General features: G+C 39.6%; 1 protein-coding gene across 1 annotated transcript in view; it reads left to right on the top strand.

Moving 5' to 3' along the window:
* The window catches only part of COL21A1 (collagen type XXI alpha 1 chain), a 196,824-nt gene that overhangs the window by 31,152 nt on the left and 152,498 nt on the right, over positions 1–13,174 (top strand). The gene's annotated exons all lie outside the window — the stretch shown is intronic.

The raw sequence follows: 13,174 nt of genomic DNA, 5'->3' as shown, positions 1-13,174 counted from the left end.
TGAGACAAATGGTAATTACCTTAGCTAACACAAGCAAAATTACTTCTGCTGTCCTGTTGCTTTCACACAATATGGCAATATTCTTTATATTTCTAATACATACAATATCGCAGGTTATAGCAATGGCAAAATGTAAATAACATGACATGATAATACACATAATACACCAATGCTGTGGTGTATATACTTAGACTGGGCCAAGAATTAAAAAGTACATTAAACTGTGAGAAATGGATGATGAATAAAAAGTTCTCAGTCCAGTAGTACCCCATTTCCTGGCAATAAGGATTTAGGATTCCTATCTTTATATAAGTTGGGTTCTTGTTCACTGCATGGTGATCAGATTGTTTTGAAAATTCTCATACCTTTGACCCCTGAAGCCTAAGCAAGACATTCACACTCCTATAGTTCCATAGTCAGGCTTGAGAGAACAGTGGGACCTGACCTGTTGGCTTTGAGGCTCTGTTTCATAGGCCTACTGCTGGCAGAAAGTACTGGGCAATGGACTGTTAAAATGGGGAAAAACTTTGCTGTTGTGAAAACTGTTCTACTGTCTCTTCACTGGCCTCTAACTGGGAATTCTCCTGCAAAGATGATCTTGGTCTGCTGACTTGCCTGAGCCAGAATTTTTTTTTTCTGCACAAGCGGGCCTGCATTGTGTCCTGGTGGAAAGGCACCCTGCTGATGTGCTTACTATATATTGATGGCCATATTTACATTCTAACTTGGGGTGTTGGAAGACACTGGAATCCAAGCTCCTCGCCATCATATTTAAGTGTTGCACACTCCTACTGGAAGCAACAAAACCGCAATAAATGTCTGCTAGTGTGTTCTAGTAAAAACTTCATTTTTTTCATCTTTCCTTAATGTCTTAATCTTAATGTCCTGAGGTACATAAACCATATATTTTAATAGTCCTTGAAAGTAATGACCTGGAACATGATGCTAGCTTTTCAGGTTTATAAGTGTATTTTGCACTGAGCATTACTTTGATGTCTTCTTGTGTACTTGGGACTGTCTGCTTTTGGGCTGAACTTTTAGTACTTGTATGTGTAATATATTCTCAGATTACACTTTCACCGAATTGAATCCAGAATATGCTATTGTGCCAATTATGTTCAGTTCTGTGCATTTGATAGCATGAAAATATATCTAATACAAAATGTGTTTACATACTTGCAGTTGCATGTTATCTCTGTGTTTGCCTCTAATTTACAAAAGCTATGTGATGACTGTTGCTATCTCTGATATGGAATCTTAAAGGCATATGCAAATTCTTCATGTATAAATCATCAGACTTTTTATTTGAAATATATATGTATAAAAATCAATGAAAATAAGAAAGATGCAAAAGCCAATAAATCAAAGTAAATAAATAATTTTTAAAATGATCACAAACAATGATAAATCTAACTTTTCTATGATAATTGGCCAGATTCATGTACGGATGTACGTCCATTTGCAGAGCATATCTCACGTGAAATAGCTTTTGCTCATAAACTAACCTTACGTCAGTGCATGCAATTGAAGTCCAAACGCAAATTACACTTACGACTGCCTAACACTTGATGGGCAGAACGGGGCTGGGAAGGGGCTGACAGACATAGGCATTGTACATTAAAGGCGAGCTGAGGAATCAAGCCCTGGGTTTCTTGTAAGTATGCTTGCTGTAGCCGTATTATTTGCACTAGCTACATGCAGGGCCGCCATCAGGGGGGTACAGCCAGTACTGCTGTGAGGGGCCCGGACAGACTAGGGGGCTCGGACAGACCTCTCCGTCTGTCCAGACTCCCTGGACTGTCTGGGCCCTGCAGTCAAGTCACCGACCGTGCCTCCCCCTTTTTTTTTTCCTACCTTCTCCGCGATGCTGCAGCTCTGCCTTCCAGACTGATAGGCTGAGAGCGCGGCACGGTAACGTCATCACCGCGCACCGCACTCCCAGTGTATCAGTGACCGGGAGGCAGAGCTGCAGCATTGCGGAGGAGAAGGTAAGTAAATAAGCTATTATTTTTTTTGAGGGGGGAGAGGGAGAGCATGGGGGACCTGGGGGACCATAACTGTGGATGGAGGGGGGAAAGCCTGGTGTTCCGTAATTGTGGAGGGAGGGGGGGGGGGGGCGACAGGGAGAGCCTGAGGGACCTGATCTGTGGAGAGAGAGGGGAGAAGAGGGGGACCTTAACTGTGGAAGGGGGGGAGAGGGGGACCTTAACTGTGGAGGGGAAGAGAGAGGGGAACTTAACTGTGGAAGGGGGGGGGAGAGGGGGACCTTAATTGTGGAGAGGGGGGAGAGGGAGAAGGGAACCTTAACTGTGATTGGGGTGAGAGGGAAACATTAACTGTGGGGGGGAGAGGGGGACCTTAACTGTGATTGGGGCAGTGGAGGGGGACATTAACTGTGGGGGGGGGGTTGAGGGGGACATTAACCATGGGGGGGAGAGGGGGTTATTAACTGTGGGGGAGGGACATCAACTGTGGGGGGGGGAGGGGGACATTAACTGTGATTGCGGGGAGGGGAGAGGGGGACATTTACTTTGGGGGGAGGGGAACATTTACTGTGATGAGGGAGTGGGGGGGAAATGTACTGTGATGAGGGATAGGGGGCGCATGTATGGCGAAGATGGAGGGGTGCACATGTATGGGGAGGGGGGCACATGTATGGGGAGGGGGGCACATGTATGGGGAGGGGGGCCCCACCAGATTAATTAGTATTTGACCAAGCAGGGGCCCCACAAGATTAATTAGTACTGGACCAAGGGGGGCGGGCCCACCAGATTAATTAGTACTGGGCCCCACAGTTTCTGATGGCAGCCCTGGCTACATGACACGTGTAAATGCCGACTGATGGTGATGACTGTAAGGGCATAGTCTTTGCCTGGAAAAATACACATGTGAGTGCCAGTAGCTAGCACAGAACATGTGTATGCAACTAAGATAGATCATAAAAATGGATTGTACATATAGTATGCAAAAAAAAAAAAATTGTTTTTCCCACCGATATTAGTATTAATTATTCTACTGTTTAGAGTTGCTCATTTATTTGTTAATATAATTTTTAATTGTATGCTCTTTGATGTGACCTTATATTGCACATATGCTTGTGCATATACTGCACTCTGCACATAACCTTTAGACAGAGTATACTTTCACCCAGATTCAAATTGGAATGCAACTTGAGATGCACATGTAACGTAGCTCATTGCGCATGCGCTATGCTACTTGCGCAAACTGTATTTACTGTATTATAGCTTACGCAAGTAGCGTTGCGCATGCGCAATGAGCTACGTTACTTGCGTAAGCTCTATTTACTGTATTAATTAATTCCCCCACTAGCGTGGGAAAATCACATAATACAGTAGTTATAGCTTACGCAATGAACGTAAGTTCACTGCGTACCGGACCTCCTACCTAGCAGGAGGTGTTCGCGGCGGCTCCACAGTTTTTTTATTTTTCTTCAATCAACATGAAAGTGTCGGGATCTTACAAATATGGGGCCCCCCTGGCCGAAGCAAAGAAGACTTCAATCAACAAGGGGCTCCTTCTGGGCGAAGTGAAGAAGATATTATTCAAGCCATTTTGGAAGTATAATTTTGCTGGGACTGGGGCAAGCCAAAACTTTTGGAAGTATAAATATTATGGGACTGGGGCAAGCACGGAGCTTTTGGAGAAGAAAGAAGAAATCTTTGGTGAGTATTTGGGGTGTTTTTATTTTTAATAAATAGATGTGGTTTAAATGAGGGTGGTTAGTGTATTTATTGTGGGTTTTTTACTTTTAATAAATAGATGTGGTGTTTACTAGGGTGCTGTTGTTTATTTAACATTTTGTTTTGTGGAACTACAGGTCCCAGCAAGCCAGGGATGTCAGGGCATGTTGGCACTTGTGGTTCTCCAAGTGGCAACATGCCCTTGCTGCCGTGGGTATGCTGGTGCTTGTAGTTATAAAAGCAGCAGCATGGCCACACTGTTTTTGGCAACCTGGCTGGCTGGGTCTTGTAGTTCCACAAAACAAAATGGCGTCCATTTATTTTTTTCATGCCTTATCGCCGTATTACCTTACTACCCACAGCCCAGGGGTAGTAGGAAGAGCCCTAGTGCTATCAACACTGGGCTGGTTCTTTCTAGGGGGGGGCCTGCTCGTTTTTTTCGGCGGACCCCACTCCCTAGGGAATCCAGCCCAGCGCTGAACAGTCTAGGGTTGGTTAGTCATTATGGCAGGGGGACCCTGCCGCCAACCCTGGCTGGTTTGCCTAGTGCTGGTAAAGTGAAAATCGGGGGGACCACACGCAAAATTTTTCCCCGATTTTCACGGGACCAGCACTAGTCAGGCAGCACTAGGGTTAAGCTGGAATAGAGAGGGGACCCCACGCTTTTTTTTTTTCACTTTGATCTATTCTTTACAGTTTTTACAGCTGCCGGAGCTCCGACAGGGGCAGTGTAACAGTGATGTGTTTACAACTCACTGTTACAACACAGGAGAGTTTGCCAAACACAGGAGAGTTAGCTAAACTCGGGAGTATTTACATCGCAAAAAATCGCCAGAGATGACCAGCGATTTTGAACATCAGTGTCAAAATTGCAGCTTGATACATTTCAGTTTTTTTTTTCAAAACTCGCGGGTAAACATGCTGGCAAACTCGCAATTTGATACATTTACCCCTTGGACTCAAGTTCTGTGCTCTTTTAAACCTCATCTAGGACGTGAATCGGGCCCAATATGTGCAAAATGTTTTTTGTTAACAATATTTTGTTAATAAGAGAACAAAACATGTTACAGGTTGCTTCTGAAGACAACTGGATTACAAAAAGACTAGTGACACACATGTAAAAACCACTTATTAAACTCAACATTATCATGTTCCATTTGCCAACACATAGCAGGCGATGAAAATGCAGACTTCTGGTCCACTGAGAAAACAAATACAAAATAGTAACCCTGGGGCGCTGGATATGGCAATAGTTAAAAGACAATCAGTGCAAGAGGTCTGCAGTCCTCCAAAAAATACAGAAATGAGAGAAAAGTATGTACTGATAGTTGAATAACTACAAAAGAACTGGGAACTGCGGATATAGTATACAATTTATTATATTAAAAATAGATTAAAAAATCACATATATAATAATGGTAAAAAAATCACAAATATAATGGCCAAAATAAAACATATACACATATGAACATATAAACGTATCACATAGGAAACAACCACTCCGTATATTACTACATGTTTTAACAGGAATATACAGAGTGGTTGTTTCCTATGTGATATGTTTATATTTCCATATGTGTATATGTTTTATTTTGGCCATTATTTTTGTGATTTTCTACCATTATTATATATGTGATTTTTTTATCTATATTTAATAGAACCAATTGTATACTATATCCGCAGTTCCCAGTTCTTTTGTAGTTATTCAACTACCATTGCATACTTTTCTCTCATTACTGGTCCACTGAGCACTGGTAAGATCTATGAACACTGGCATTAGTGTTTGTGTAGTTCATCAGTGCTAGTGTGCATTTACACTGCCTACAACATTGTTTCACATACAACATTTAAGTGCTGGGTTCCCAAAGCAAGAACATGCAGGCACTTAGAGCACCCTTGTGCCTCTATTTTAACACTACAGAACACAATGGAGTGGACATATAAGAGTGGTGGAAACAGCCATGAGAGAGCTGTCAGTAAAAGGTCTTCCTACGGAGGAGTGTTTGTTAAGTAGCAATGGAAAGTTTTCTAGAGAACCCTGGCTTGATTTCCAGGGTTGATAAGTAACCTGAATAGGTAGTTTGGAATCCTATGCATCAGGCACAAAAATGTAGAATATAAGGTAAAAGGATTAGAATTTACTTGTTACGGTGGTGATTCGATTAACTTTTTTTTTTATTTCTTAAATGTGCTGTAAGTAATAATCATAATAATAATAATTACATTAATAATAATATTTAATAATGTGTCACTCTTCTCAGTGTTTGCTCTGGACATTAAGATGCTGAATGTAAACAAAGATATTTTAAGTCCAATCAGGGACCCCTGCAGGGAAGAAGTAGGTTTTGGAGCCCCCTCTTCTGGTCTCCATAGTGCAACTCACCAAGTGGGTAACTGCCATAGGTGCATGATGTGCAGCTGCTATGGGGCCTGCAGCTTAGAGGGGCCCGCCTTCTTTATCAATGCCCCGTGTGTACATGTGAGGTTTTCAACATTAAGATGTACATGGAGGCCCTTATAAATGTTGATATGTGGCCCACAAATCTCTTGTTATTTCCCTGCTGTTCATACACTATAACAGCAGAGTTCCCGCACATTCATAATACCAGCAGCACCTCTATATTATACCCCTAGTAAAGTTTGTATGTTCTTTCCTGTTTAAGTGTGATTAGATTGGCCATTGTGTGTGTCTCTGTACTTGAGGTAGGGAAATTAGATTATAAACTCCACTAGGGCAGGGACTGATGTGTCTGAATAAAATGCTGATGAAATCACTGCTGTCTAATATGTTGGTGTTATATAAATAAAGGATAATACTAATATACTAGTATTGTCCCTTATTATACCAGCTTTGTTACTATAATATACAGTGCAACAATTAGATCATTAGATTACATTTTCACCACAAAAATGAATTGCATCTACCTGCGATCTGCTGTGACATGTCAACTCCATACATCATCATCATCATCACCATTTATTTATATAGCGCCACTAATTCCGCAGCGCTCTACAGAGAACTCACTCACATCAGTCCCTGCCCCATTGGGGCTTACAGTCTAAACATACACACACAGACACACATATAGACTAGGGTCAATTTGTTAGCAGCCAATTAACCTACCATTATGTTTTTGGAGTGTGGAAGGAAACCGGAGCACCCGGAGGAAACCCACGCAAACACAGCGAGAACATACAAACTCCTCACAGATGATTCCATGGTCGGGAATTGAACACATGACCCCAGTGCTGTAAGGCAGAAGTGCTAACCACTAAGCCACCGTGCTGCTGTGCCGTATGCCGTGCATACCAGCATTGCCTAATTTTACTAGTATTGCCCTAACTTATGCCACCAATATTTTTGTATTATGTCTGCAGTGCCTACAGTGCTCAATGTTATAACAGCAATGACCCATATTGTACTAGCATTGCCCAAATTTGCACGAGCATTGTTCAAATATTATATCGGTTGGGATACCAGAGGTAGCCCACATTATTCGAATAGTGCCCCATTACAGCACAAGTGCCAAATGTTACATCAGTAGTAGCCTTCTATTCATCAGTGCCCCACATTATACCAATAGTGCCTAATGTAAGCAAAATTGTTGCCAGTAATGCCCATTATTATTTCAGTCATGTTCAATTAAACCAGCATTGCCCCATTATAAAAGCACTGCCACCACCCACATTATTAAAATTTACTAGGAGTTGTTGCAACAATGCAAAAATGCAGTCCCACATGACAGATGCTTTTTGTGAAGTAAAGAGCACAATTTTGTGCAAATGCATCAATTTTGTTGGCAAGCATATGCATTTACAGGCCAAGGTGGTGGCATATGTAGGGTTCAATAGTTTGATCAGGACATTAGGAGAAGTCAGATGGATTACAGATTTGTGCACCAAATAAGATGTTCATGCTGTTGTTTTGTTGCAAGGCATTATATAAATGAAATAAAGAGTTGGAGAAGGCACATGGACACAAGTTTTCCAGCACCTCCGAGATGCTAGGGATTGGGTCTCATCCCGAAATGTGCAGAGATGTGTTTTGGACTTTCCAGTTGCACTTTGATGGGAAATTCTCAATGTAATAAAACCTTTCAAATACACAACATGACACATGTAATAAATGCAGTCCTGATGTCCCCTCGCAGTACAACCTTGCTTTAAGACATAAATGAAGCTAAACCAAGTAATTGAAAGTTTAAATTAATGAAGGAGATGATCCTAAAATGATAGGTTGGACTTTGATGCAACATTTGTACTGTTTCTTTCCTCCATGTTTTATCAATAAACCTCCAAAACTAGGTGCATATTGCAATAACTGGGGTGATTACAAAGACTGTAGAATGGGCTTGTACCTTGATATGCGCTTGTTGAAAAAGATGCACTGTGGATCCCCAGATTTTACAATTAATAAATGACCCTAATGTATTTGAATTATTCAGAGTGATGTCCTTAGTATCAGTAATTCATTATTCTGATCTCCGGATCTCAGGGGTACTAAAGACTTCACGTTCTTTTGCAGGAAGAAAAGGGTTCTTTGCTGTGCTATGAATCATCTAATGTCCAATGAGGAGTGATACTTCCCAGGCTCTAACAGCAAATATAGAGCATTCTGGTGTAATGGCTACCTCTCTTGTCTATTATTATAATAGGAATGTGATGACCACAATGGACACAATACTCCTGCTCATAGACAACCCTGTATACCACACATACAAACAGCTTGGTCTGACAACAGTATAGGGGAGCTGAAAAAGAGTGGTCGTAGGCTTGAAAGATGATGACGGAAGACTAACATGGTAGAGGATAGGAACCCCTCCCCCAGCCCAGATGTTTTGCTTTCTTTACTGTACTCTGTTAATCCTTTATATGTTTACTTACTTTGTATCATGTGTTTTAGTCTGCAATGTAAAGTGCTTTAAATCCTATTGGGATAAAATTGCTATATAAATACAATTATTATTATTATTATTATTATTTATAGTCATTATCTCCATCCATTTATATCATTTAAACAATCTTGCCCCACAAAATTAAATCTCAGTCCTGCACATGTGTTGCAAAAATAGATTTGCATAGATCTTTATTATTTTTCCAATTCAATGCACCAATCACTGTTTTAGTACAATATCATAAAAGTCTTTTTTTTCCCATTTTTCTTTTGTTTGGGCATGTACGAAGAGATTTCTGATATCTGGCTCTTTTTTATTTTTTTTATTTTTTTATTAATTTGCCTTTCCTATTTTAATGTCCTTTCCTCAATAGGAGGTGTAAATTAATTATTTACACAGTATGATGTTTCATGGATTGATTAGTAAGGCACTTGTCTCTTGGAGTCTCATTAGATTGTTTTACTGTAATCTATTATTTCAATACATTTTTATTTTTCATTGTTAATTCTATTAGTTCTTTCTACATCTAATGCATTGCAATTAATGTACGTTTAGTTAGTAAATTATTTGTAACACATGCTCTTGGTGACGTGTAATTTTACTGTATATTTGGTTAATTACATTGTGAAGTCACCACTGTTGAAATTTAAATACTCACTTTTTACCTATAATTGTTAGTGCATGAAGTACACCCCGAAAAACACAGTGCCTCATTGCTTCCCAGAATAAATCCTCTCCTATTGGAGTTCTCACCACGTTACTGTGTGCAATTCTTTGTGCTGTGCTTAATATATTGCTCCTGTTTCATACATTATAGGAAAATTACACAAGCGATGCATTAAAATTAAATTGTAGTGGTGAAGTCTGGTTAGGTGAAAACCATCAAAAAGGGAATTATAATAGGCAAGGCAGGGAAAAATGTGCATGAATTTAACTTTTTTCTATACTTTATCATATCCAGATTTTTAAAATCAGACTTTAAAAAATGAAGTAGAACTAGTAAGCATGCTTCCTATATGCTGTTTTATGCAAATATATAATATATACAGAACCATGCAGTAAAATCAATAACTTGCATCTATACCAACTATTTGGGTTATTGGATAAATAGCAGCTAATTGTTTTCTTTTCCATGCACACTGGAATAAGTCATTCTTGCTCAATTCTAGTTAAGGCATGAAAGCTATTCTCAAGTACCATTAGGATAAATTCTAAGAACGAAAAATCTGGTTTCAGCTATTGTAAACATTGCATTGTAATAGAAAAATGTTCTCTTGGCGAGCATTGTGACTGTATGTTAATATTTGCAGGTGAGGGAGAAGAAAAGAAAATATGGCATTTTTTTAATTTGGGCGTAAAGCCTGAGACATGGTTAAGAAATCAGAGGTAGTATTTTTACTAGCTACACTTGATTTTCAGAGTGCATTTCATTTGTTATCCTGTTTCAAAAAATTTGGACATGATAAAGAAATTGAACATTTGAAAATACTGCAGGATTTAAAATATGGAAACTTTTGAAATGCCAGGAGCCAACAATCATAATTTGTGCTGGTGCAGTTGTCTATTTGTTTCTAGAAATCATGGAGCCATGAAATCAGCCAGAGCTCTGCACATGTCTGGTTCAGTGGACCAAGACCCAGGATGCCCCCATCATCATCATCATCATCATCATCATCATCATCACCATTTATTTATATAGTGCCACTGATTCTGCAGCGCTGTACAGAGAACTCATTCACATCAGTCCCTGCCCCATTGGAGCTTACAGTCTAAATTCCCTAACATACACACACACAGACAGAAAGAGAGACTATAGTCAATTTGATAGCAGTCAATTAACCTACTAGTATGTTTTTGGAGTGTGGGAGGAAACCGTAACACCTGGAGGAAACCCATGCAAACACAGGGAGAACATACAAACTACACACAGATAAGTCCGTGTTTGGAAATTGAACTCATGACCCCAGTGGTGTGAGGCAGAAGTGCTAACCACTTAGCCTCTCCTGCCTTCTTATCCTACACTTCTGGCACACATGGACCAATTGACACACAGCACGGGACACATGATAAGACTTGCGTGTTGAAACAGAGGAGCCAGGAGGAAGTGGAGGGGAAGGTTTAGTGAATATCTTCAGAATGGTATGGGATCGGACCCCTGGTGTTCTATTAGTTTGGGCATTGGGAGTAGGTTTAGCATTAAACACTTAGGACCTGACACAGAGTTGAACGCAACTCGGATATAATTTATGGAACAAAAAAACGCACTCGAAAATAGTGTATCTCAGCCCATATACTGAGTTGGACGCATCACAAGATGCGTCCAGCTCGGCCTCTTTAGCATATACACCAGGTTTGTGGAAGGTGCACTTACACCCACATATACAGAACCAGGTCGTAAGCACAGTATAACTTTGTATTTGTTTTCATAGGGAAAACAGCATTTGTTATTAGGTATCATATAATGCAGCAGAAATAACCTTCTTTCTTGCTAATGAATGAAAGCAATATATATATAAACATATATATATATATATATATATATATATATATATTTAAAAAAAATATACACGATCAATAAAGAAACCACCCAGCAGCTACAAAGGTGAAGCTGCATTGAGCGAATCAGAAGCATTTAGTGCTGGCGATTGTCATTATCATCAGCATGTACCACCAGCCCCTATGCTGGTGCAAATAATACATCTGAAAAAGGAGTATCTGAATCTGCTTTTTCAAGTCTTAATCAGTTGCCTTTCTGTGAACACACCATTCCTGTACTCAGCCTACGTTAGAATGGCCTTTGCCTCCCCTATTACGCCTCTTTGCTTCTTGTGGTTTTTTTTGTGGATATGTGCAGAGCAAAAACACACAATTTATACTTTGCAACTCTGCATCAGGACTTTAGTATCAGGCGTGGACATCTCCTCTAATCATGCTGCCATTTTAATCACTGTGAGAACAAATACGCATACTTACATCATAATTGTTTAGTCAAGTATTGGCTATGGATAATAATAAAATAATCTATCTCATTTCAGATGTTTTCAGTATAGACAAAGTAAAAGCTAAATGTTAGAGCACAGAGCATATCCTTTTTCATTAGTCAGCAGTTTCTTTACCTCTACAAATGTACAGCAGGGTGATCCATCATTATTTTCACAAGGAGCCACATTCTGGGTGTGTTTGTGACACCGTATGAAAGGTTTGTGGTAAAACAATAAGGGCCCCCAAAAATATATATAATTCTTATGTAAAACCCCCAAATTGTGTATTATTATTGTTGTTATTAATATTATTCTGGCTGGCTATAAAAACAGGTAATTTAAGTGGGAAAATAATTGCAATTTATTGTACATATAGGGATTAGACGCAAAGTGTGATAAGCTGCATATAATGAGCTTTTACTTCTGCGCAAAAAGGACTAGATAAGGTTACAGCCACATGGAGACAGCATCGCATCTTCTTCTTATCATCATCATCATCATTATTTATTTAAATAGCGCCACTAATTCCGCAGCGCTGTACAGAGAATTCACTCACATCAGTCCCTGCTCCATTGGAGCTTACAGTCTAAATTCCCTAACATATACAAACACACACAGACAGACTGTTCGAGAGAGACTAGGGTCAATTTGATAGCAGCCAATTCACCTACCAGGATGTGTTTTGATTGTGGGAGGAAACCGGAGCACCCGGAGGAAACCCACGCAAACACGGGGAGAACATACAAACTCCACACAGATAAGGCCCTGGTCGGGAATCGAACTCATGACCCCAGTGTTCTTACCAACACTTGTGCCCCCTGATTATTGATGAGGAAGGAGAAGGCTTGTCAGCATAGCCAAAATACATTATGGCCGGGTGTGCAAATGCGACTTATGTGGACTGAAACACTGATTCCCATGAGTCCGTCAGGAAATAGGAAACTTGTGGATACTCGACCACCATTGTAAGTTACAAACTTATAATTGTGACGATGAGCTGATATGCGTTCGGCTCAACATATCCGTCCGTGTAAGATGTGTCTTGTTTTTGGGTGCAATTTACGTCTACGTTTTAGGTGGAAATTGTGTCCATCTTCACATCAGGCCCATAATCTTAACTGCATGACTTTCTATGTTTCAGTTGTCTAGTGCTGTTTTATGGTTTACTGGTTCATACACTAGAGGAGAACATCTGAAGATTTCTGGTAATGATACAAGGATTTATTACTAATGACATAGGGCATAGTTTTGGGCTGACACATTTTTGTTGCTATTGGAATGATGTTAAAGGCTTGAGAAGTTTATTTTCTAAATATTTGACTTTAAAAGTATATTTTGAATGAAGTTATGTTAATAGCCAAAACTAGCAATGCATCAATTACAGCCATGTCTGTAGTATTTCCTTTCTGAGTCTGGAAAAAAATTAAGTTATAGTAAAAAAAAAAAAGTCCAAATATTACCTACCTTTACAACACCCAAATAAGTTAATTAATATAATGAGATATTGATATTTTTCAGAACAATATTAACCTGTGCAATTTTCATAAAAATACTATTAGTCATTAAAAATGCAAACATTGGTAATTAACTTAGACAA

The sequence above is a fragment of the Mixophyes fleayi genome, chromosome 3 (genome assembly GCF_038048845.1).
Source record: "Mixophyes fleayi isolate aMixFle1 chromosome 3, aMixFle1.hap1, whole genome shotgun sequence".
Taxonomy (NCBI): domain Eukaryota; kingdom Metazoa; phylum Chordata; class Amphibia; order Anura; family Limnodynastidae; genus Mixophyes; species Mixophyes fleayi.
The sequence above is the reverse complement of the archived record's forward strand: the minus strand, read 5'-3'. Positions and strand labels throughout refer to the sequence as shown.